Source organism: Schistocerca cancellata, chromosome 1, assembly GCF_023864275.1.
Source record: "Schistocerca cancellata isolate TAMUIC-IGC-003103 chromosome 1, iqSchCanc2.1, whole genome shotgun sequence".
Taxonomy (NCBI): domain Eukaryota; kingdom Metazoa; phylum Arthropoda; class Insecta; order Orthoptera; family Acrididae; genus Schistocerca; species Schistocerca cancellata.
In genome coordinates, this window is record NC_064626.1 from 1,006,499,485 (window position 1) to 1,006,526,016 (window position 26,532).

Here is a 26,532-nt window from a genome sequence, read left to right on the forward strand (position 1 = left end):
GCCATGTGTCTGACTCTCTCTCTCTCTCTCTCTCTCTCTCTCTCTTCCAACCTCAAACATGAATAAACAAAACAATACACACACACACACGGACACGCACTAGAACACGCACATGCTCTCGCAGATATGATCCACACCCCTTTCTATCCCTTTTCCTTAATACAGTAATACCACGTACACTTCACGATCATATAGATTTCGATTTGTGTAAGAATATGTAAATTTAGTGAAACAGACACAGATGTAAAAGATGTAGGAGGTTCATCAAGCGATAAGACGCAATGTTTTAGGTCTCCTCTCCTCCACAGGTCTAACACTGAGACACGCTAGGTGAAGATTTATGTGCATTTGTACTTTGACACTGACCGCAGTTCTAGGCCAAACTGGTTTAAACGCATTACGCGTTATAATTAACTTCTAAAACCAAAGCCTGCGTGGCGAACATCCGAGTTAATTATGCTCTTTCCGGATTTCAGTAGTTTTCATCGACAGTGCCATTATGTTAGCGCCGTAAATTGAGCTAATTGCGTCTGCCGTATTAATTAAACAGCAGCAGCATTAGCATCGGCTTGACCCCTGCGACACCGCTGCTGGCAGCATCGGTCCACGGGCTGGGAGTGTGAGGCTAAGCGATGCCGAAGCGTACTTGCCTCATCCTCGTACCTCGAGACCATTCTGTTTGCTTTGATACACGAAGGCAAGAGGGACTCAAACAATCTACTCATGCCTCCGGGTGTCGCAAAAGAACTGCACGTTCTTCCACGTTCCATGACGGCTACAGAAGTCTGCAGAAAGGTGGATTACCAAACGCAGTATTGTGTGCCAGTCTTAAATTGGGGATGGGAGTAGATACAGTGAGGTGATAAAAGTCATGGGGTAGCGATACACACATATACAGATATCGGTAGAATCGCGTACACGAGCTACAAAATGGCAGTGCATTGGTATAGCTGTCGTTTCTACTCAGATGATTCCTGTGAAAAGGCTTACGGCGTGATTAAGGCCGCTCGACAGGAATTAACAGACTTTGAGCGCAGAGTGGCAGTTGGAGCTAGGCGCATGGAACATTCCATATCGGAAATCGTTGAGGAATTTAGTATTCTAAGGTCTACAGTATGTCGAGAATACAAAACTCCAGGCATTTCTCTCACCACGGACAACGCAGTGACCGACGGCCTTCGCATAACGACAGAAAACGGCGGCGTTTGTGTAGAGTTGTCAATGCTAAAAGAGAAACAACGCTGCGTGAAATAACCACAGAAATCAATGTGGGACGTACGACAAATGTATCCGTTAGGGCAGCGCGGCGAAATGTAGCGTTAATGGACTGTGGCAGCAGACGACCGACGCAAGTGCCTTTTGCTAACAGCACGACATCGCCTGCAGCACCTCTAAATGGTTGAAATTGGCCTAGGCACTATGGGACTTAACATCTGAGGTCATCAGTCTCCTAGACTTAGAACTACTTAAACCTAGCTAACCTAAGGACAACACACACATCCATTCCCGAGGCAGGATTCGAACCTGCGACCGTAGCTGCATCGCGGTTCCGGACTGAAGCGCCTAGAACCGCTCGGCCACAACGTCCGGCTGCAGCACCTCTCATGTGCTCTGACCATACCTGTTGCACCCTAGATGACTATTAACCTCTGGCCTGGTCAGATGATGCCAGTTTCCAGTTGGTAACAGCTGATGGTAGAGTTCCAGTGAGGCTCAGATCCCACGAAGCCATGGACCCAAGTTGTCATCAAAGAACTGTGCAAGCTGGTGGTGGCTCCATAATGGCGTGCGTTGTGTTTACGTGGAATGGACTGCGTCCTCTGATCGAACTGTCCCTGCATTGATTGGGAATGGCTATTTCCAGCTACCTGGAGACTATTTCCATCTATTCATGGACTTCATGTTCCCAAACAACTATGGAATTTTTATGGATGTTTGTGTTTACGTGGAATGGACTAGTTCCTATGGTCGAACTGTCCGAGCATTGATTGGAAATGGTTATTTTCAGCTACCCGGAGACTATTTCCACCTACACTCCTGGAAATTGAAATAAGAACACCGTGAATTCATTGTCCCAGGAAGGGGAAACTTTATTGACACATTACTGGGGTCAGATACATCACATGATCACACTGACAGAACCACAGGCACATAGACACAGGCAACAGAGCATGCACAATGTCGGCACTAGTACAGTGTATATCCACCTTTCGCAGCAATGCAGGCTGCTATTCTCCCATGGAGACGATCGTAGAGATGCTGGATGTAGTCCTGTGGAACGGCTTGCCATGCCATTTCCACCTGGCGCCTCAGTTGGACCAGCGTTCGTGCTGAACGTGCAGACCGCGTGAGACGACGCTTCATCCAGTCCCAAACATGCGCAATGGGGGACAGAACCGGAGATCTTGCTGGCCAGGGTAGTTGACTTACACCTTCTAGAGCACGTTGGGTGGCACGGTATACATGCGGACGTGCAGTGTCCTGTTGGAACAGCAAGTTCCCTTGCCGGTCTAGGAATGGTAGAACGATGGGTTCGATGACGGTTTGGATGTACCGTGCACTATTCAGTGTCCCCTCGACGATCACCAGTGGTGTACGGCCAGTGTAGGAGATCGCTCCCCACACCATGATGCCGGGTGTTGGCCCTGTGTGCCTCGGTCGTATGCAGTCCTGATTGTGGCGCTCACCTGCACGGCGCCAAATACGCATACGACCAACATTGGCACCAAGGCAGAAGCGACTCTCATCGCTGAAGACGACACGTCTCCATTCGTCCCTCCATTCACGCCTGTCGCGACACCACTGGAGGCGGGCTGCACGATGTTGGGGCGTGAGCGGAAGACGGCCTAACGGTGTGCGGGACCGTAGCCCAGCTTCATGGAGACGGTTGCGAATGGTCCTCGCCGATACCCCAGGAGCAACAGTGTCCCTAATTTGCTGGGAAGTGGCGGTGCGGTCCCCTACGGCACTGCGTAGGATCCTACGGTCTTGGCGTGCATCCGTGCGTCGCTGCGGTCCGGTCCCAGGTCGACGGGCACGTGCACCTTCCGCCGACCACTGGCGACAACATCGATGTACTGTGGAGACCTCACGCCCCACGTGTTGAGCAATTCGGCGGAACGTCCACCCGGCCTCCCGCATGCCCACTATACGCCCTCGCTCAAAGTCCGTCAACTGCACATACGGTTCACGTCCACGCTGTCGCGGCATGCTACCAGTGTTAAGGACTGCGATGGAGCTCCGTATGCCACGGCAAACTGGCTGACACTGACGGCGGCGGTGCACAAATGCTGCGCAGCTAGCGCCATTCGACGGCCAACACCGCGGTTCCTGGTGTGTCCGCTGTGCCGTGCGTGTGATCATTGCTTGTACAGCCCTCTCGCAGTGTCCGGAGCAAGTATGGTGGGTCTGACACACCGGTGTCAATGTGTTCTTTTTTCCATTTCCAGGAGTGTATTTATGGACTTCATGTTCCCAAACAACGATGGATTTTTATGGATGAAAATGCGCCATGTCACCGGGCCACAATTGTTCGCGATTGATTTGAAGAACGTTATGGACAATTCAAGCGAATTGTTGGCCGCCCAGATCACACAACATGAGTCCCATCGAACATTTACGGCACGCAATCGAGAGGTCAGTTCGTGCACAAAATCCTGCACTGATAACACTTTTGGAATTATAGATGGTTATAGAGGCGGCATGGCCCAGTATTTCTGCAGGGGACTTCCAGCGACTTGTTGAGTCCGAGAAATGTCAAGTTGCTGCACTACGCCGGGTAAAGGAAGGTCCGACATTATATTAAAGAGGTATCCCATGACTTTTATCACAGCGTATTGCGCACACAATCTTCTTATTTATCAGGCGGCTGAGAGAAGTTGCAATCTACACTAATAGAAATGGGAAGTGTGACACCATGAAGCAGCAGCCCAGTATTTATAGAAGCTTGTGGAGGTTTTCTTATCGAAGCGGATGTTCAAAGATTAAACTTTAAATAAATCTGGAACCGAGTCCATTACCAACATTCGTATAAGATGTGATACCCACAGGAACGAATACACACGTGTATTCATTGTAACGTAGAAACAAACAGTCTCTGAACGTCATTTTGAAGAATTTGTTGCCATCGAAACTAATTTTGTTCCTGTTAATGACGACTCCAAGGTGGAGGCTGATATTAAAGGATACGTCTCACAGTTGCTTCCAAGAAATTCTCTATGAATAATAAATCAGTGGACTGGGCAGCCACCAGCCGTTGTAGCCGAGCGGTTCCAGACGCTTCAGTCTGGAACCGCGCGACCGCTACGGTCGCAGGTTCTAATCCTGTCTCTAGCATGGATGTGTGTGATGTCCTTAGGTTAGTTAGGTTTAAGTAGTTGTAAGTTCCAGGGGACTGATGACCTCAGATGTTAAGTCCCATAGTGCTCCGAGCCGTTTGAGCATATTTGACTGGGTAGCCCAATCAAGGGCCCTTGCGTTCCTCATGACGATTTGGGATGAACTGTGGTGTTGGGTCTTGCATTATCCTGTACCTTGGTGTTTAAGTGAACAATAGGGTTTACGAGTATTTCCACATACTATCGACCATTAAACTCCATTCGATTATGATCACCAAATAAGCGCTGTTGTGGCTTCCAACAGCTCCCCACATCTTGATTCAGGTGTTCGAGAAGTATGGGTACGAAGAATCCCTGCTCATTGTGACCTCTCACCAGGTCCTCCATCGACACGTTAGCGTCCATTTTCTGCTACAGACAGGAGCGAGAGTTATTGCTAAACACCTCAGAATGTCACCCAGTGTTCCAGTTGACTCTGGTCCTACACCAAGCTAGACTCTGCTACGGTGTCAACACTAAAAGACGCATTAAAACTCGAAATGCCAACCCAGATTCAACTATTTGCCCCTATCGGTTCGTGGTGACACTCTGCCGATAACCTATGCCCCGACCTCAGTTGTTTTCATCCGGCAGTTCTCCTGACTCACAGCCCTTCGATATAGTAGTGGTCTAGTCCTTCTGAATGTATCAGTGCCTGCCGTTCTTTGTCAATTTGTTGTCCTAAGTTTATTTAATTACTGCTCGTTTTGCAGTCATCGCCTTGCAGCCAACTGTCTGTGCAGTCTGTCGGTATGCTACTCCCATGCCCCTCATCATAGTGATTAGATCTTTCCTGAAGACCGAAAGACGCCGAAAAAGCACCCCAGCTCGTCCTCTGGAAAAGCTGTATTCAGATCTCCAATTGAAAATCACAAAAATGTTCAAATTTGTGTGAAATATTATGGGACTTAACTACTAAGATCATCAGTCCCTAAGCTTACACACTACTTAACCTAAATTATCCTAAGGACAAACACACATAACCATGCCCGAGGGAGGACTCGAACCTCCGCCGGGACCAGCAGCACAGTCCATGACTGCAGCGCCTTAGACCGCTCGGCTAATCCCACGCGGCCTGAAATTTACAAGTAGTTTTAGACACATCCAATATCCATTATGTTCTCGCACCATTCTTCATATGCTGTAATTGAGATTTTCTATACTGGAATACGCTTTCAGTAAGCACACGTAGGTAGGAAACTTTAATCAACACACCTCATAGCCATGGGAATACTGGAGCATGGGTTGTGTCGTGTTCGGTCATGGTGTTCATAGTTTAACGCTTTCACAAACTGGCAACACCAAATCATGGTGACCGATCCGGCTTTACACCATCTTTCAGTGAGCTCTAGTCTGATTTAACGAGATGTGTCTGAAACGTTATCGTAAACAAGTGGATACATTGAGCTAAGCTGAAGTTAGACGATTTTTATGTGGTAGGAACTTACCTTATTGTTTCTTAGGTGACAGAGTAATTTTACTAACACTGATCGTCTTGATAACTTTCATAAATAAAACGACGTAAGGGTCGTTCTGAAATTTAAAGGAAGCTATCGACTATCGACACAGTCAGCGTCGAGTAATAGGCGAAGTATAATTCAGACACGCTTTTTCTGTGTTTCACAGAGACGGTGTAAGTACAGGTGTGCAAGGTGTATGAGACAGGCGAAGTACCCTTAGATTTCAAGAGCAATGTAATAATTCCGAATCCAAAAACAAAAGGAGCTGACAGGTGTGAATAGCACTGGAAAATGCTTACACGAATTCTTCATTCTTAGCAGAATAGTGGAAAACTGGTACAAGTCGACCTCTGAGAAGATCAGTTTGGGTTACGGAGAAATGTAGAAATACGGGAGGCAATACTGACGCTACGACTTATCTCAGAACATAGGTTAAGGCAAAGCAAACCTAGGTTTATAGCATTTCTAGACTTAGAGAAAACTTTCGAAAATTTTGACTGTAATACTCTCCCTGAAATTCTGGAGATAGCAGGGGTAAAATATAGGGAGCGAGACGCTATTTACAGCTCGTACAGTAATCAAACGGCAGTTATAAGAGACGAGGGGCATGAAAGAGAAGCAGAGGTTGAGAATGGGGTGAGACAGGGTTCTAGCTTATCGCCGATGTTATTCAGTCTGTACATCGAGCAAGCAGTAAAGGAAACAAAAGAAAAATCTGGAGTAGGAAATAAATTTCAGAATGAAGAAATAAAAACTTACCGATGGTATTGTAATTTTAGGAGACACTGGAAGTAGTAGATGAGTTTTGCTATTTGGGCCGCAAAAATAACTACTGATGGCTGAAGTAGAGAGGATATGGAATGTAGACTGGCAATGGTAAGAAAAGCGTTTATGAGGATGAGAAATTTGTTAATATTATAATATTAAGTTTAAGTGTTCGGAAGTGTTTTCTGATGGTGTTTAGGAAGTCTTCTCTGAAGATATTGGTCTGGGGTGTAGCCAGGTATGGAGGTGAAACATGGACGATAAGGAGTTTAGACAAGAAGAAAATATTTACTTTTGAAATTTGGTGCTGCAGAAGAATGCTGAAGATTAAGTGCGTAGGTTACGTAACTAATGAGGAGATCCTGAACAGAACTGAGCAGGTAAGAAATTTGTGGCACAACCTGACTAGAAGAAGGGATCCGTTGATGGGGCACATTCTGAGATATCAAGGGATCACAAAATTTGTAATGTTTGTGTGTGTGTGTGTGTGTGTGTGAATGCTTGCACGGTGAGTGTGTGTGTGTGTGTGTGGGGGGGGGGGGGATTGTAGAGGAAGACCAAGTAAGGGTATTCAGAAGGATGTAGGTTCCGGTAGTTGTTCGGCGATGGCGGGACTTGCACAGGATACAGTAGCACGCAGAGCAGCATCAAACCAGTCTTCGGATTGAAGATTATAACAACAACAACAACAACAGTTTCATGGCGATACAGTAATGTTTCACATAGACTTAACCCATCTGCTTTTGCACTTCCGAGCACTACTAAACACAGATACAAGGCAAAATAGGCTCGAACATTGGAATCATAAACTTCTAAACAGTTGGAAATATGTAGAAGTTGAAAAATAGCTCTCCTGTTTCAAGAAGGATCGTGGATTATGTAAAAGTACTGAACATGTTGAGAGTGGGCAACAGCAGCAGATACTTTCCAAATACGTAAATAGTACACGTTGCCATAATTCCTCAATCTACTAACAATTTCTGTCATAGTACTATTTAAATAAGATGCGTCTCGTAAAAAAATATTCCTTTGGTATGAGCCATTCTGCTGAATGACATACAATCAGTCAGTTCCTTATCTTTCGATCATCATTATTAAGACATTGCTGTGAATCATAGCCTGCAAAATATAATTTTATCTTCCTTTTGCGTTGTATAAGAAGTAATCATTGCTCATAATTACTTTGGAAAAATAGTATGACATATGCTGTGTAACAAATGCGTTGAGTTTTTGACGCAACGATACACAAAATCTCTTTCTTTTACCTTATTAGTCCCAGAAGAGGAACGAGGTGGCATAGTGGTCAGCAGGGAGAGCGGTAGTTTATGTCTCTGACCGAAGATCGAGCTTTGGATTGCTCGTGGATTCCCTAAAAAGTTAAGACGAATGTTGGGATGTTTCTTTGAAAAGGCCACTGCATATTTTTCTCCTCATTCTTTCCATGTTCATAGGTAGTGACCTCAACATCGATGAGGCGTTAAATCCTACACTTCTTTCCTTATGGGAGTCTTAGTTATACGAGGTGCGATTGGGGCACACATGTTTAGGACTTACAACGGAACGCTAATGCGGCAAATAAGGTCTGCAAAGTAGACGTGGATGATTGGATTCCATGTGAAAAAAATTCGTGAAGACCAGCGCAGAAAGAAGGATGCACAATTCCAAATAGGAGCACAAAGAAAGTAGTATTGATTTCCGAAACAAATTAGCTAAGTAAATGAAGTTGGAAACTAAGCAAAAATTCTGAGACATGTATTTCTTAGGCTTCTCATTTCAGTCCTTATAGAGCAAGAATACGTGCTTTTCTAAGTTTATGGGGAGCGTTTCACTGAAGTAGAAATGGGTACAACCAACGAGTTGTGTCCGGGCAGGGCGCCAAGTCGTTCCGAATGCGAGCACAGCGTCTTATAGCCACCATCAATAAAACGGAATAGCTACGTATCATTCTTCAGCTGTGGGATATCGAATATTACAACTGTGAAGTTCTAAGGATCCCAAGAAACACGCTTTGCAACATCTGACGTAATCGCTTTATGCTGAATGACGAAGTTTCTGCCTACTGCGAAACCTAAAGAAACTTAAACTTTCAAAAGAGACTCACGCAATGAAATTAGCAACAAACGAAAAACAAAACCTTATTATATAAGGTTTAGCATCACAATGTCGTGGATAGAGACGACTGTAAAGCTCTTCATTTCTCATTATAATTCGACATTTGCGTCTATAAGATGTGACCGGCTACACATTGTATTCGCTCTCGTTTGGATGTTACAAAAATTCACGATAACTTTGTGTACTTGACCTGTCTGCTATTGTTCCTGTTACTATCCATTTCCGTAAATATTATATTATACTTTCTATCCCTTTTTAGTACTCACTTTCGAATATAATTTGCAGTATGTATATTCACACTTGCCGTCTCTTCTTCGAAAGGCTGCAATCTATCCCTAACAGGCAGGTAGTATATCGAGGTAATCACCAATTTAATTTAGAGATAGAACTATGTTTTACGTATTCGGAATTACGTTACCGTTAAGACCCTATAAATCGTGTGAAATCTGTAGAGCTTTAACTATTAAGTTAGTATGATAACGCCATCAAACTGTAAAGGTGTTCACGGTATGTTATCAGACGCAAATCATCAAGGCGAGACAGGAATATTTGGTATGGGACATCAGTCGACATCTGAATACTAACGGTATGTACAAGTATAAAAGCACTATATGAGTGTTGCAAGTTATGTACCGCCGTTTGCATGAGGCCAACGTTGCCGTAAAAAAAGTATTTCGAAGAAAGAATTTACAAGAAAATGTTTCTAAGCTTGTACGGAGACTAATCGTCGGTCTGCGTATGATGTGACGTTCCGTCAACTGAGCATCATAATGCTACTGCATACAAACGCAAGTGTATAGAACGTCTGGGCCGTAAGGAACAGATCCACTCCTCAAGGCGCAGTGGGTGTCTACCACTGTAGCTGCGCGGTCAGCACGGTGGGTTGCGATCCCCAGCTGGGAAGGAGATTTTCTTCGCCCGTGGAATGGGGGTTGTGCTGTCCTTACGTTCATATCGTCATAATTGATGTTCCATTATTGAGATGGTTGTATGAGCACATACAGAAATCAAATATTTGTTTTGTAAATAAATCCGCCTTTTCTTGCTGCAGCTTAATTTATTTTCCTTAGAAGCGTTTCGTCTTTTTCCTACCCTAAGGCATCTTTAGTTTGATTTAGAACAAAACAGTTTTGTTCTTTTTAGATTGTCAAAAATTCACGTTGCGTTTAATTATGTAAATAAGTAATTACTTACAGTTTGTTGGGAAATACATTAAAAAAAGTGCAATGGGGCATAAAATGTGGAACTACAACAAAGTTACGAATATGTACACCTTACCAGCCACTCAGTTTTCGTAGGGCCCTGTGTAGAGTGACAAGATGTTCCTTCAGGTTAGCGAGTCTGTATCGGAAACTCCTGCCCACACATATTACGCTGTACGTGTCTACATAGTATCATACCAGAGACGATCTCAGACGCAGTAGGCACTGTGGGGCGGCGGTTAACTTGTGAAAATTAAAATATTTTGCTGTATAAATGCTTGCATGTTGAATCAGTTTCTGGCTTTTAGAATGTTGTTAATGCTGTCTTTCGCCGTTCTCAACACTGGCTCTCTATTTACTTTTTAGCACCCAGAAAATGATTTAACAAAACGTGAAGCTTGTAATTAGAGTTCCTAGTGCCCACTTCATCTGAGAATACCATTATAGCTGCAGCTTATAGCTCTGAGGAATTAGGAGATTGTCCGGGATTTCTAATCAAAAACGATTTTCCAAAATAGTTGACTATATTCTGAAATTCACTGATAACAAACACAAATATCCCTACAACCTAACTAACAGAGCAGTTCAGAGTCTAATGCGCGGATGCAACTATAAATGTCCGAATTAAATGTTAAAAAGAAAGCTCGCCAAAATTTGATGAGAGTATTTCATCAAACGCCACGCTAAATAATTGGTAGAATGTCTGTCCCGCGACGGCACGTGAAAATACGACAATACGCAAACTGAAGCTAGATAATGAAAATCATCCCAGAATTAACCCTTCACTTGAAATGATTTCATGGTTCCGCGTATCTCTAGTAACTTAATACGGCACCCGAGGCTGTTTGTAGCAGTGATACCGATGCGACGCGACTCCCGACACAGATGGCGTGTTATTCAGCGTCTGGAGAGAACTGGGGCCTTTCTTCCTCGCGCAGCGCTCTTATATATATAGCCGCGGTGCGGACGGCTAAGGGAACGCCTGCTCAAATCGGCTCTCCCGACTAGCGGCTGGGCTAGTAACGCACCACTTCAAGTTACATAATAATTTATAGCTTCTTTTGCTGATGGCCGATGAAGCTCTTAATTTAAACATGCATTCAGCACGCAGGTAATTATTGATAATAAAATTTTGACGTGGCTAAGTTAAATATTTTGGGCGAGAGAATTAATTAAATTACACTGCACGCAGTAGATGAGCTCTGAACTGGCCCTTTTGAGATCCGCTATCGCTATGATTTTACAGGAATTCAAAAGAAACTTTTCACATCTTCACAGTCATAGCGGACCTCCAACCTATTTAAATCTAAACATCCTAGCCTTATTTATCAGCCTACTTAATCTATCTTGCTTCCTTCAGTTTTGAGACGAAAACCAGAAAATCATGAATTTCCACTAAAGTCTCAATTTGTGAAATCCAAAGTACTGTTTTTATTAAATCATTATGAAAGATGAATCTAAATATAAATTTTGAAGTCTCTAGCTCTTTTCTGTTGCGCCAATGATTTTTTCAGAAAAACGTCCAAATTACGAAAATGGCTGAAGTTATCGAACTGATATTTAACACACATTAATTTAGTATTATTCCTGACATGCTAGAAAAGTTTTAGGTCATTTGCTTGATTTTTAAGGTATTGCGCAACATTTATGACGTCAGAGCTAGTTACAGCAGACTGGCTGGCACACAATGGAAACTGATGTGAATTTACTACAGCGTGAGTAGGCTGCTTCCCTACAGCACGTCAACTGAGAAATAGTCTTGCTTTCAGGCAACAAACAGCAATTTTCCAATCGGTATAGCTTTACTAGAGATGACGGTGACGGCAGAAGGGGCATGAGACATAATAGCGTGTAATGTCCGAGTATGTAGAACTACACTGGACGAGAGTTTAGCGTTAGTCTTGGGCTTTACAGACCTCCACTGGTTCGGTCAGAAACATAACTTACCTAGGAGCTGTTCTCTGAAAAAAAATCTATGGCGGAGTGATATGCATTGGGAGATTTCTGAGGAAATGTAATTTGTCTTCTGTCTAGGTTACACGCAGTTGTTAATTACTTTCTACTATTGTTGGTGAATAATTATAATTCGCACGAAGAAAAGTATATATCTATTGTATCAGTAACAGCGATGAAGCCACATTAACCCCTCGATACTTGAATAAATTCCTACTTGAAAGAAATATATTTTGTAACCAATAATGAATTACTATGTGCTACATCAATTCAAATCTAAGATATGTTGTACCTATCGGATGTAATTGGGTATATCACATATTTGTAGCAACGGGCATTTGAGAAACTGAACGCTTACTTCATTTGGTGAAAGATTCTTAGCATTTTGATAATACATTGACAGAACTTACAAGGCTGATTGAAAATGAAAGAATCATGCTGGAACACTGTTTAAATAATTATATGTAATGGAATGTAGCCGTACATTTGAAATGCTCGGAAAGAGAAAAAAGTTACACTTTCTGTATACGAATGCCGTCTGTCCTTTACAACGTGGTCCTTTACAACTTTGCCTTGTGGCTGTAATCAGAGGTCATTGGCCTGCTTCAGTTCGGGTAGACTTATCTGGAACTATTTTTGTTGGATCCCGATGATTCTTGCATCGCAGTTCGCCTTAACACTGGCAAGACGTCTACCCCTCCCATTTGTCATGTTGTTTCCCTGTTTTCAGAGTGCCATTGCTATTTTGGATTTTTATGCTTTGGTTTTATTACGGGGAAATCTGAAACTGTCACAGACCCTTTCCGCGGGTTGTACACAGGTCTTGAAATATCCATTTGCATTTAGTGCAACACGAAGAGTAATGGCACTTCATCAGTATCTGAGTATCGGAATAAAAGTGAAAATATATATACATACTTATATAGGGTGAATCACCCAAAATTTACACCGCAAGTATTGTGGAAATGGAAAGCGCTATTGATGTTCGGTTTTCACAGAATGAACTGCTACTCAGGGGCTGTTGTTAGCCAACAACCTGACTGTAATAATACTTATAAAGTTTACTTCTTGCCCAAAAACATCCTGTTTTAAATTGGACCAGTGGCTATTGACGTCAACGTACTAAACTGAGGGTAAATTAGAATGTCAGTTGCGTTTGTTGCAAGACTCTAGTAAGAGTCGTTTACGAGACATCGTGTATTGAAAAGTTTCCAGACCGATATATCTTTCAGCCATTCAACGTGCGTATTTGCTAGGTACGATGTTATTATGTTCGCTTACGGTGTGCTTGTGTGTTGCTTTAGTGCATTGTGACTTGTCAGCCAGTAGAGTGTGACAGTTTACGCAGTAGGTCGTGAGTGAACGATAGGATTTACCAACGCAGTAAAAGCCGACATGCACATGATGTATGGAGAGTGTAGGAAAAAGGCAGTTCGTTCTTGTACGGTATATGTGGTGAGATATCCCAATAGGCGTCAACCATCTCGGCAGTTATTTATCATCCTCTTCAGCCAATATCGTGGCAGTAGTAGTGTAAGACCCAGACAACGTACCAGAAAGAAACAAGCGACGACAGAAGAGGCGGACAGTAATAATCTTGCGCTGTTGTTGCAGCTGATTCGCAAATTACCGGTACCTCCCGCGAAATCGCCCGAGAAGTGTCATGAGCCAGGCATTGTCCTAGACATTCTCCATCGACATAGGTTCCATCCCTATCACATCTTTCTCCAGATAAAATGGTATTCGGATTCAAGAGACAGAGCTTCAGAAACTGAGCAAGTCAGTAACGCTGTGGTCTACCCTTGAACATTATGCAAGCAGTTCTATGGCTCGGCACTGGTTGATATAATGCTCCAAATGTTCTCAATTGGGGAGAGATCGGGTGACATTGTTGGCCGAGAAAAGGTTTTGCAAGCGCGACGACAAGCAGAAAAAACTCTCGCCGTATGCGATCGGGCATTATCTTACTGAATTGAGGACCGGGACGGGTTGTCGTCAACAACAAGAAAACGCGACTGCGTATGACAAGCCAAATGGTGCCTGCTATGAAAAGAAGTGACGCTGCAGACCATCACTCCTAGTTGTCGGACCGGCGACAGTCAAAACTGTATCCCGCCACTACCTGGGGCATCTCCAGACACGACTTTACTGGTCATTGGGGCTCAGTTGGAAGCACGACTCATCACTCAAGACAATTCTACCTCCAGTCTACAGACTGCAGACCAACGACGCATGGACAGCAATAAGGTACCGACCTGACTGTAGCCGCTTCCCCGCCCCTGCCCCCCTCCCCGCCACCCCCCTTCACCCTCCCGGACCAGCCCCCCTCCTGCTCAACCACCATATGGCCCAATAACCAGGAATGGTAGTCTTTCTTCTAATAACAGCAAGGCATCGTAGTGTTACATTTGAGCAATACAATACCCACCTGCACAAGGCGAAAGTTTCTACTGATTGCATTCGTGCTTGCCAAATACTACCTTGGTCTGCAAAGTCACCGGATCTCTCTCCAGTTGCCAGCCACTGTGGCCGAGCGGTTCTATGCGCTTCGGTCCGAACCCGCGCTGCTGCTGCGGTCGCAGATTCGAATCCTGCCTCGGGCATGGATGTGTGTGACTTCATTAGGTTACTTTAGTTTAAGTAGTTCTAAGTCTAGGAGACTGATGACCTCAGATGTTAAGTCCCATAGTGCTCAGAGCCATTTGAACCAACTCCCCAATTGAAAACATTTGGAGCGTATCGACAGGGCTCTTCACCCATCTCGATATTTTCACGATATAGCGACCCAGTCAGATGGAATCTGGTACCAAATCTCTCATGTGCGTATCTAACAACTCTGTTACCAACGCCAAGCCGAATAACTCCCTAAGGGCCAGAGACGGACTAAGTCGTTAATGGTTTGCTCAATTTGTCAGGCTCTTTCTCTTGACTAAGTAATCCAATTTTTCTGAAATTGCAATCAATTGTTTGTCTGTACATTAAAGTGTTCTGACGCTACAAATCAACTGAACTATTTTCTTTCTCTTTACTTGAGTTTATCTCAGTAATGCGCCTACAAGAATACGTAAATGCCTAACGTTGCGTATTTTACGCAGACAATGTTTTCGTATTGACTTGCACACGCAGTTAGTTTATTACATCAAAATGTGTTTTGCGTCACGTCGGAGATACTGTAGAACAAACAAATGTCTTAGAGCTGAGCTTGCATCTATATCTAGCTGTGATTCTCTAAACAATGACGTGCGTGTATCGCGAGTAAAGGCAGGAGAAGCAGATTGCTCTAGAACTGTCCGAAACACTCAGGAAATGGCAGCACATGCCGGAGGCGTTGTTAGCTTCGTGTAGAATCTGCGCCTACCATCGCTAGCTCCCCAACAAAGTTAGCCTAACAATTATTAGCGCCGCTTTGACATAATTCAACTCAAGTCACACAGCATTATCATTTGCAACAGGATAAACGTAGTGTAAAGAAGGTAGGAGTAACAACGTAAGCATCACACCAGGGAGATTAGAATCATGAATACTTTGATAGTCTCCAACACTATTGACCACACGAGCTATGGAACTCCCACTTTCTTCGACAGTCGCGTTGGAATCACTACGCAACATTACTGAACGGAGATGTCGGAACATTGACTGGATGGTATGAAGCGTTAAAACACATCACCTCATAGCTCTGCAGAAATGCGATGTTTGAAGTTACATATTCTCTAAATTTTTTTTTCTGTAAAATGCCTCGCCCCACGAATTTGTCGCTCTTCTGTCGAGACCATATCACCACTGTATAAATTCAGACCTGAAATATTCAGTTTTAATAAAAAGGAAGGACGATTATCGTTTAACGTCCCGTCGACGAGGAGTTCATTAGAGTCGGAACACAAACTCGGAATGGGGAAAGATGAGGAGTGAAATCGGCAGTGCCCTTTTGAAAGGAGCTGTTCTAGCATTTATACCTTAACCGATTTAGGGAATTATGGAAAATTTAAATACTGATAGCCGGAGGCAGACATTTGAAGCTACGTCTTCCATAGTGCGATTCCATTGTCTGACGTCATAGCCAGCCCGGTAAGTTTCAATAACAGGTCGTGAGGAGTGAAGTTTAACCTGATTTCTAGAAATCAATAATTTGTGTAACATTCATTTCCAAACGAAACCCATGACATGCAGGTAACTGAATAACGCTTTATCATCTACAGTCTACACTGTACTCTGCTGTGGACAGTTCGAATCTCGTAGCTGCAGCACAGATCTCTGCATAAAGTTTTACGCTGTTTATCATTTCTCCGTTGCTACGAATAGCACGCTGGGACGCGTCTTCGGGAAAATGATAATCTGTTCCTAATTTCTCGAGTGTTACACTGCTCAAATATAAGGAAGATCTGTTACACTCACCAAGCAAAATGCGGCCAGAATGAAAATTTATAAGCACTCCAGAAATGAGATTTTTCCTTTCAGCAGTTTCGCACTCCGAGATAAATATAAGCCTTCTTCACTATACTTACTGTCCGCTAACTTTGCGTCATCCAAGAAAATTACAGGAGATGTTGCCGCGACGTTCGTTCCTCCTGCTTAGAGGTAAGCACCGGCGCTTTTAGCGAGATTAAAAGACTCACGAGGAATATTTGCATGTGTGTAAGAGAATTAATAAAATGAAGCGCCACCATAACAACTGCTTAGCAATGTGAGACCTGAGTTCCTCCCGGCATGTACAGTGTTCAGATAACTTATATGAATGCAGCTGGTTGGCGTCGTTGACAACCGCCAAACGAATGTCAACGAGGTCATCCGGCTGCATTCCCGTACGTGATTTGAACAACTGCTTAGCTATGTGCGCATAACTATAGTCGTTATATTTTTCCTACACATCTATGACGTCATTAAGTAATCTTCACTGTGAACAGTTAACACCTCTTTTACGATTAGACACACAACACTCTGTTTCTTAACGCTGGTCGTTAGCGAATTCTAGTGTGAAGACGCCGACGCTGACGTGGTCTGTTTAAATCCTGATGGCGGAAGAAGCTTTCATCATTGTTCACTGGGCTGACCGCTAATGTCGTAGCTTAAATCCTTGATCGTCTGCAGTTTGTAGTAGACTGAGATCATTGACAATTTTGATGATGATCCACCATCGGATGGGATGTTAAGCTCTGCAGCCTCCTACATATAACAGTAAAGTATTAGCTTTGGGTGTCAGCATCCAATTTTGTCATTTTCCTTCTTTGCATTCCGTAACAACTACACGAGCGCACCACGGCGCTGCACATGTATCCATGGAAATCATCCACAATGTATGAAAATTAGAAAAAGATGCCTAGGGTTTTCGATAGTCATTTTTCCAGCGGTTCGTCTATGAATGAGATACGGAGATCCATAGAGTAGAAATGTGCTGAACGCGTAAAGGACAATAAAACCTTAAACCACATCCCACATCGGACTAGAAAAGCTATACAGGATTATTCCGCTACTAATAACGCCTGTTTTATGATGAAATGACCTTCAGTCACTTGTTCATTATGTGGAATGCCGGGTTAATTGTTTTCATTTATTTGCCCTAATATACCAATTGTCTACCAACGGAATAAGGACCTGTAAACTACAGAGGCCGGTAAGTAGTCACAAAATAGTTACCTTTAGTATGCATCCTTCTTGTTGACATATCCAGCTCTCCATAGCTGGAAAAGAAAGCTTTTACTTGAGAATGTGAAGAGATGAGGGAAAAACAAATTGCAATTATTTAACCCTTGTTCCTGGAAAAATTCATATATTCAAATTTCCTTCGTTGAACATGCACAGAATACTATGAGACATCGGCCAGACTAGTCAGTGTCATGATGATTAATTTCTTCCGCTTTTGTCCCACGTCATTGCACAAAATATTTTAATTGGAAACTTAAAAATGTCTTGTCTACGCTATCATATATTATGACTAATAAAGTTTTAAAAATATGACTTATTGTCACCGATCGCGTGCAATAAGTAGAGCCACCTTTCTCCACGAAAACGAATCTTGCCCTGATGTTGGCCGCTGTAATACGACCGAAACGTTGATTTTAAGTTTAAAGTCTTCCATACAAGGACATGGTATAATACCCAGAAGAATTATAATCATCATGACACCGGCCGCAAAAGTCTACGTACGTATGTTAGCGTTAGCTTTGTTCGCCTAAAAGAGTTAACTCTAGTGTTCAACCCGCTGTGAGATGCTTTTACACTATGTGATCAAAAGTATCCGGACACCTGTCTGAAAATGACTTACAAGTTCGTGGCGCACTCCATAGGTAATGCTGGAATTCAGTATGGTGCTGGCCCACCCTTTGCCTTGATGACAGCTTCCACACTCGCAGGCATACGTTCAATCAGGTGCTGAAAGCTATCATGGGCAATGGCAGACCATTCTTCACGGGGAGCTGCACTGAGGGGAGGAATGGTTGTCGGTCGGCGAGGCCTGGCACGAAGTCGGCGTCCCAAAACATCCCAAACGTGTCCTATAGGATTCAGGTCAGGACTCTGTGCAGGCCAGTCCATTACAGGGATGTTATTGTCGTGTAAGCACTCCGCCACTGGCCGTGCATTATGAACAGATGGTCGATCGTGTTGAAAGGTGCAATCACCATCCCCGAATTGCTCTTCAAAAGTGGGAAACAAGAAGGTGCTTAAAACGTCAATGTGGGCCTGTGCTGTGATAGTGCCACGCAAAGCAACAGGGGGTGCAAACCCACTGCACATCATATCACCACCGACTCCCGAGTTTTACTGTTGGCACTACACACGCTGGCAGATGACGTTCACCGGGCATTCACCATAGCCACACCCTGCCATCGGATCTCCACATTGAGTACCGTGATTCGTCACTCTACACAAAATTTTTTCGCTGTTCAGTCGTCCAATGTTTACGCTTCTTACACCAAGCGAAGTGTTGTTTGTCAATTACCGGCCTGGTGTGTGGCTTATGAACAGCCGCCCGACCATGAAATCCTAGTTTTATCACCTCCCCCTAATCTTCATAGTAATTGAAGTGGTTCCTGATGCAGTTTGGAATTCATGTGTGATGGTCTGTGTAGATGTCTGCCTATTACACATTACGAACCTCTTCAACTGTCGGCGGTCTCTGTCAGTCAACAGACGAGGTCGGCCTGTACGCCTTTGTGCTGTACGTGTCCCTTCACGTTTCCACTTCACTGTCACATCGGGAACTGTGGACCTAGGGATGTCTAGGAGTGTGGAAATCTCGCGTACAAACGTATGACACAAGTGACACGTAATCACCTGACCACATTCGAAGTCACTTTGTTCCGCGGAGCGCTCCATTCTGCTCTCTCCCGATGTCTAATGACTGCTGAGGTCGCTGATGTGGAGTACCTGGCAGTAGGTGGAAACACAATGCACCTAATATGAAAAACGTATGTTCTTGTGGGTGTCCGGATGCTTTTGATCACATAGTGTCTAAGAGTGGCGCACAAAAATTGCGATATGGTGAAACGTCCCCTTTAGAACAATTTATACACGACTGTGCTTAACCTGACACACAATATTATTTAGCGCAACGCAATCTGACTTTCAAAAATCCCTGCAAAAGAATGGCCCTGACTAACATTAACCTATACCTTTCACAAATCACTTACCTCACAAAAATCTTCATTACTCGAACTACTGCAATACAGCGAGCGCCACTACTGCCAGCTAAATAAAAGATTCAAACTACTGAAGGCACTAACTACTGATAGGTATAGTTAGCAAATGAAAGATATTAATAGAGAACAAACAATGTATTTACCTTAATATCATCACAAGTCATAATATATGTAATTCCAAAACTCCGCCATCTCTCTCCTCACATCCCCCACTGCTGGCGGCTCACCTCTAACTGCGCAACGCTACGCGCTGTTCACATCCAGCTGCCGCTCTACAATGGCAGACAACAATGCAAACTAGCCACAGACTGCACACAGCACAGCCAGTGATTTTCATACAGAGAGCGCTACGTGGCGGCGGCGTTACCAATATAAGAACCTAAACAGCCTACTTACATAAAGAAAACATAAACAGCCTACTTACATAGCCCCCATGCTCCCCACAAAATTTTTTTTACAAATGGTGTTGGGCACTGGCCAATACAGATTTGAAAAGAATTTTTCACAATTACAGTAACAAAGATATAAAATGCACACACTTATTGATACAATGTTGGTCAAAAGCTAAAATTTTCTCACAGTCCATAAAGATAGTCCTGATCATTCATCATAATAGTAATTACAGTTTCTCATTAGTAAAAGAAATTGCACACAGAAGTAGTGGATTTTCATGCAGTCTTGAAGAAGTAGTGTTGTCCTTCCAACGGAAAGACAGTGCTGACTCTTGACGTGCTGACAGGTAATGGGCCACAACAGAGCAAACCCACAGCAGAGTCATTCGACGTTTTGAAGAAGATTGGTAGGTAGGTCATCACAGAGTAGACCCACTGTAGTCCTGGTAGAGATTACGGTATTGGTGAGTCACCAGAGGTGTAGACCCACTGCAGTCCTTGTAGAGATTACGGTATACCTATCAGTAGTTAGTGCCTTCAGTAGTTTGAATCTTTTATTTAGCTGGCAGTAGTGGCGCTCGCTGTATTGCAGTAGTTCGAGTAATGAAGATTTTTGTGAGGTAAGTGATTTGTGAAAGGTATAGGTTAATGTTAGTCAGAGCCATTCTTTTGTAGGGATTTTTGAAAGTCAGATTGCGTTGCGCTAAATAATATTGTGTGTCAGGTTAAGCACAGTCGTGTATAAATTGTTCTAAAGGGGACGTTTCATTGGAAACGGATGAGGGTACTTACTGTCTGATTTTCACATAAAATTTGAGTTTTATACTACGCGAATCAAGTACGACATTAATGTGTCTGGCGGTAATTTAACGTTACTCTAGTTACCGCCATCCGAGGCTAACGCTCACGGCTCCGACTGTGATCACAAGTGATTACATGGTGGAGCTCTAACAGACAGGTCAAATACCAACTACTGACTGACTGTCACTGACAATGACTGCACTAAAGTGGTTGCTTACTTGCCCTAGGTGCAGACGGAAACCAGAATACTCAATTCTTGACCGCCAGGGCAGCCAGCTCTATACTTGAAAAGTACCCTCTCACTACACTAAATTTCTAACAATCTCTTAGTCGGTATTCTATCTACATTTTGATATTTTTTATATTAAACGAATGTTCTATTAAAATTTCGAGCATCTGTTCCAATAAATATGTTTGTACAAGTTTTTACGGAGAGCTTTGGTTGGTCGTCTTCTTCCTGAACTGCGGAGCCTGTCACCGCTGTACCATTTAATAATATATCAATTCCCTTTAAATTCGGTACATTCTTACCATTTTATGACCGGTCTATGGTGCGGCACCAACTAGACAGTGACTTATGTCTAATGAGTAGATCACATCTAATTTAGATTTAAGAATTAGGAAGTCTTCTCTCGGAAATAAAACACGGACGATATACAGAAGAGAACAGAAGCTTTTGAAATGTGGTGCAACAGAAGAACGCTGTGCATTAGATGGGTGGATCACATAACTAATGGGGAGACACTGATAGAATTACGGAGAAAAGAAATTTGCAGCACAACTTGACTAGAAGAGGGGATCGGTTGGTAGGACATATTCTGAGTCACCATGGGTTCACCATCTTAGCTATGGAGAGAGCAACAACAACAGGCCATAATTTACTATTCCTTGAAAAACTTGATTAATATTGAACGTACAATACAGACACTTCCACAGCACTTTTTTCAGCCATAACACATTTGCTATGGAAATATAAACTTTCAGTCAATCTAAAACTACTGTAAGACATCGATTTTTTGTGGAATTTATCAATCTAATCACAGCCAAACTGAAGACTGATTAATTTTTAAGTTTTTGAACGATTTTAGTAACAGATTTTCCTTATTTTAAATTATCATTTGCTTCCATATGGTGTTGCGCAGTCGTATGCTATGGTACACACACGTACAGGCAGTGAGATGAGTTGAGGGGTGAGAGGTTCCCATTATTGCGGAATCCCGGTACTAGCTTGCACCTGTCTTTATCTATCCAATGAGTCTGCTGCCCCACACTTACATATTCTTTACACACAACTGTTGTAAGGGTCCAGTATTTGATTTCGCAAATCCACGTGCGTACAAAGTATAGGATCGGCAAAACGCAAGAGGAGTGAGTGGAACTGTGTAGTGTATGTTTTGAGCCAGGAACACTGTGATATTACTTAATAAACACAACGCTAGGGTAAACGAAACGATGAATGAAGATCATAAATTTAGACAACATTGTCCGTGGAGCGCAGCGATCTGTTGCTATACTTTGGTTAAAAACAGCATTCGAGATCCTAGTAACATTTATTTATTATGACCGATTTCGGGTTACGTTAAAGCCATCCTCAGAGTTTTGTTTTGGCCCCATATGATTTTCGCGTTATACCATGATCGTACACTCACAGTGAAAAACCGAGGTGCCGCCAGCCCCCTATGGCCAGAAATTCAAGATGCACTAGCGTTCATAAAGAGAACCTACCATATTTCGGAGAGAAATTAAATTTATTAATGGTCCAGTGGTAATGGGCGCTGTGTACATGATGGTTCAGTTTCTGCCCAAAGCACTTTGACGACCCTAATAATGGAATCTCTCAAAACACTCACATGCACACAATATAAACAATAGTCTGTTGTCACAAGACAATAAAATTTTACTTTTTTCCTGTAACTCGTACGAAAACAGCTAATCTTTATGTTTCCAGGTGTGATGATAACGAATATGTTAATGAAAATGCAACCTTAGCCCTCGTCTTCGATTTGTGATAATTTTACGTTATTGCCTATATGAGGTTATACATGTGTTTACCTTGGTGTTATCCCTTGGAGGAAGGTCACTGAAAGACCGCTTTGCCTGCTGTTTGCAGTTTTCAGCTGATGATACTCTGGTTAGTGTTCAACAGTAATCCCTTAACATTGATTCACTCCACGTTCCCTGGTATCTCATTTGCACGTCCGAAATATGCCGGTGGATGCGTTCTCCGTGCGCATCGGTTACAGTGCAGTAGTTATCAGCGAAGAAGTCCAAGTGGGAATCTAGTAAATGTAACTATAAGCACAGGTTGTGCATCAGTCTATTATAGCAGTGCAGAGGATTTCTCTCAAGATCGTTACAATTTTCTGCCCTCTTATTCCGTAGAAAGATTATTGAGACTTGAACAAACGCATCCCAAGCTAAGTCTTCATCACGTTTTCAGGATGATGTTAAATGCTCATCTGTGTACAGTTTGCATACCTATGGACATACGAAAATCCACTCTGCTAATTTCACCTCACAAGGACATGGAAATTTCTCTCGTGTATAGAGAAATGCTTTACCCGTTTTGTCCATAGCCTTAACGTAGTTTTCAGCCTCATTTTTTTTATGAAGAGCAGAGAGAACTATGTTGTTGGATTCGACAAATGCTTCGTGCAGAACATTGTGAGATCCTGGTTCATGTGACTGACGCTTAGGCCACTATTTCTCTTTATAATGGAAGTGAATCGTGGCGGCTATCCCAGAGGCAAAGGAAGCAACAGAATTAGTTGTCGCCCTGTTGCAGCCCAAGTAATATGCCTATGACTTTTAGATCACCGGAAATCCATCATTTAAACTTGTCATATTTCAATAGCAATAACAACTGTTTCGTGTTATCATGTTTTTATTTCATGTAAGGTGCATCCTCGATTGGAATCGATTATAACACGTTACCATTATGCAGTAGCACACGCCTGTGACTTTTTTGGAGGAGTCGATGAACAACTTCCACTGACCACTTCTATAGTTAAATCCCATTGCTGCCATTGGTCCCTGTACACCACTACGAAATACCAAGTTCTTTTCACTTTCGAAAAATGGACAGAATGGCATTTGGCGATTATGTAACGCAGTCACATTTACCATCTTTTCAAGACGATTTCACTGTTGTATTCTTGAAGCCAACATTTCAGCTTTACCTTTCGGTAATTAGGGATCTCTCACTAGGTCATTAAAGTCATGCAGTGCTATTTCGTGAATCTCTGTACTCTGATCCTTACATAAAAATTCGGAATATTTGGAAGAACTGAGTTTTGAAGTTGATGATGCAACACTAGTTTCACTATCACCTTGTCACTATCACAATCATGTAGGACTGAAAACAGCCCGTTCGTCTCCGTGAGGAACCGGTCGCACGGACGACGGTATGTTAGGGTATGTCAAGGAGGACAATTTCTTCGTCGAAATACCATGTGTTAATGGATCTGTCACGCAAAGTAACAATCATTCATATGGCTTGATGGTGCTCATCAGATCATGGGCATAGCAAAGTCAATGGAAGATCTACGATTCAACCATGTATGAAGACTGGAGACACAAGATATGCAACATACACGAGGAGCCCAGTGCTTGTCCTGGTAACCCATTTCACAGCCAATTTCCTAATATATGGTGTTACTGGCCTCCGTTTCGATTTCAGTGTACCCCGTACACAAATTTAGCAAAAATTGTCAGCTCTGTTTACATATTTGCAAGGAATATTGAATCACAGGAATTGCAGTGACCACACGCACTTACCACACTTCAGTAACACATTATCCAGCATACGAACAGAACACAGCTTGTAACAGACTGAAACTGCGCTTAAATGTAACGTACTCCACTCCTCCCTCCCTTTCTCCTCCTCTTTCGCTTGTGCCCACGAGCCTGGGCTAAAAATAGCGTCAAAATGCATACCGATAATGTTGCTTGAAATTTCATCACTCTCTCTGTCATCAACGGAATTTCGAAGCCTATATAGGAAGTGATTGAGAATGACGCTAATAAAAAATAATTAAATGCACTCCCTTTTAACGAGAGCTAATCTGAGATTTTCATTGCCGTTTCCGTCAACAGCATGGTAGATGTAGTTATCAAACATTTATATCATGCCAGTCATATTTTCACTGTTGGTTCGTGTATTGGTTCTGAGTAGACAAGACGGGTTGCTAACGCAACTACTTAGATCTGAATATGATCCAGAGTGATTGAAACATGTTTGTGCAATTGAGATGGTACAAATGAGAATTAAATATCTATACAGTTGCCGATTATGTCGACTACAGTGATTATAAACAGGGTTGGAAGGGTCAACATCGGTAATGGAGGGTTGTCATCTGGATCCCACATTATCAGGAGCCAAAACACAGATTCGCATCAGAACTGGCTTTGGAAATCGAACTCCGTTACGGACAGATACGTGCTGCTGACAATACAATAGTCCTGATAGAGTACTGGCTTCTTACAGCATCTGAAAAAGATATAAAAATTGAAACTAAGAGTTTTACAGTTACTTACGGTGAGAAAATCTCAACGCAGTAGGTCTTCAGAAGAACATGGACCTCGAATATAGCTCATCATCTTCTATGGTGTGGAGAGGCAAGGATGAACGATGTCTTTCAGCTGTCCGGGAAGTATCAGTTTAGCTTGAACAGTACTCCATGATAGAAATGAGTCATTGCATACACAGAAACTAGAGAGACTGTCTGCTATTGCATACAGCCCACTCAGTGTTTGGTCCAGGCTTGAACACACGGAGTTGTTGGACCAGTTACGAGGCCCAGAGGAAGAGGCAGCACAACCTCGCGCCTTCGCACAAAGGGAGTTACGACCGAAAGCAATCCACGCATTTGTGTCCGCAGCGGAATCTCACCATTCGTGCAGCTAGGTCGAACCGGTCCTAATCCGCGCTCCGCCTGGCATAAAGACTTAATTGAGAGGTGGCCCGTACGGCGGGCACCGGATTACACGCCCCCTGCCGTGCGGTGAATACTGCCCGTTAGCTTTGGCCTGCCCACCTCTGCCCAGTGACTTGCACTCTACCTCTCCCCATCAACTCTATCCTCCACCTCTCGTAGCATCTGCCTCCTCCCGCATTCGCCTCCGACCGTCTCATTTTGCCACCCAGCTGATATTGCGTCCACGTGACTGTTTATTTGCTCAAACTGAACACCCAGAACGTTTCCATGTCCATGCTGCGCACGTTGTTTCCGTCTATAGCAGGAAACAGTAAGAGACTCGCTCGAAATTTTCTACCGTTTTCGCTACGGAGAAATTTTTTTTTTTTCCGTGTGCTCCGATTTCGCATTAAAATCTTTTGTACAGCTAACACAGTGGCGTCATTTCATCGTTTTCATCCCTCTTTTAAGTTCCGAAGACGACAAATTCTATGATCAGTTTTAAACAAATAAGATCACATTTATAAACGAACTTGTTTTGTTTTTGCAGATTCCGCAACAGACAGCGCTTGGCGCTTAAGAGACAAGCAACAGACTAAATATTTCATTGCTTACCATTTGCCAGATTAAAATGTTGTGATTGATTTCTGTTGTTAATGTGCTTTCTGAACATCGAATATATGGTTCAAATGGCTCTGAGCACTATGCGACTTCTGAGGTCATCAGTCGTCTAGAACTTAGAACTAATTAAACCTAACTAACCTAAGGACATCACACACATCAATGCCCGAGGCAGGATTCGAACATGCGACCGTAGCGGTCGCTCGGCTCCAGACTGTAGCGCCCAGGACCGCAAGGCCACTCCGGCTGGCCATCTAATATAGTTTTTTTGTTAAACAAGAGGAAATTTTGGTGAATAAA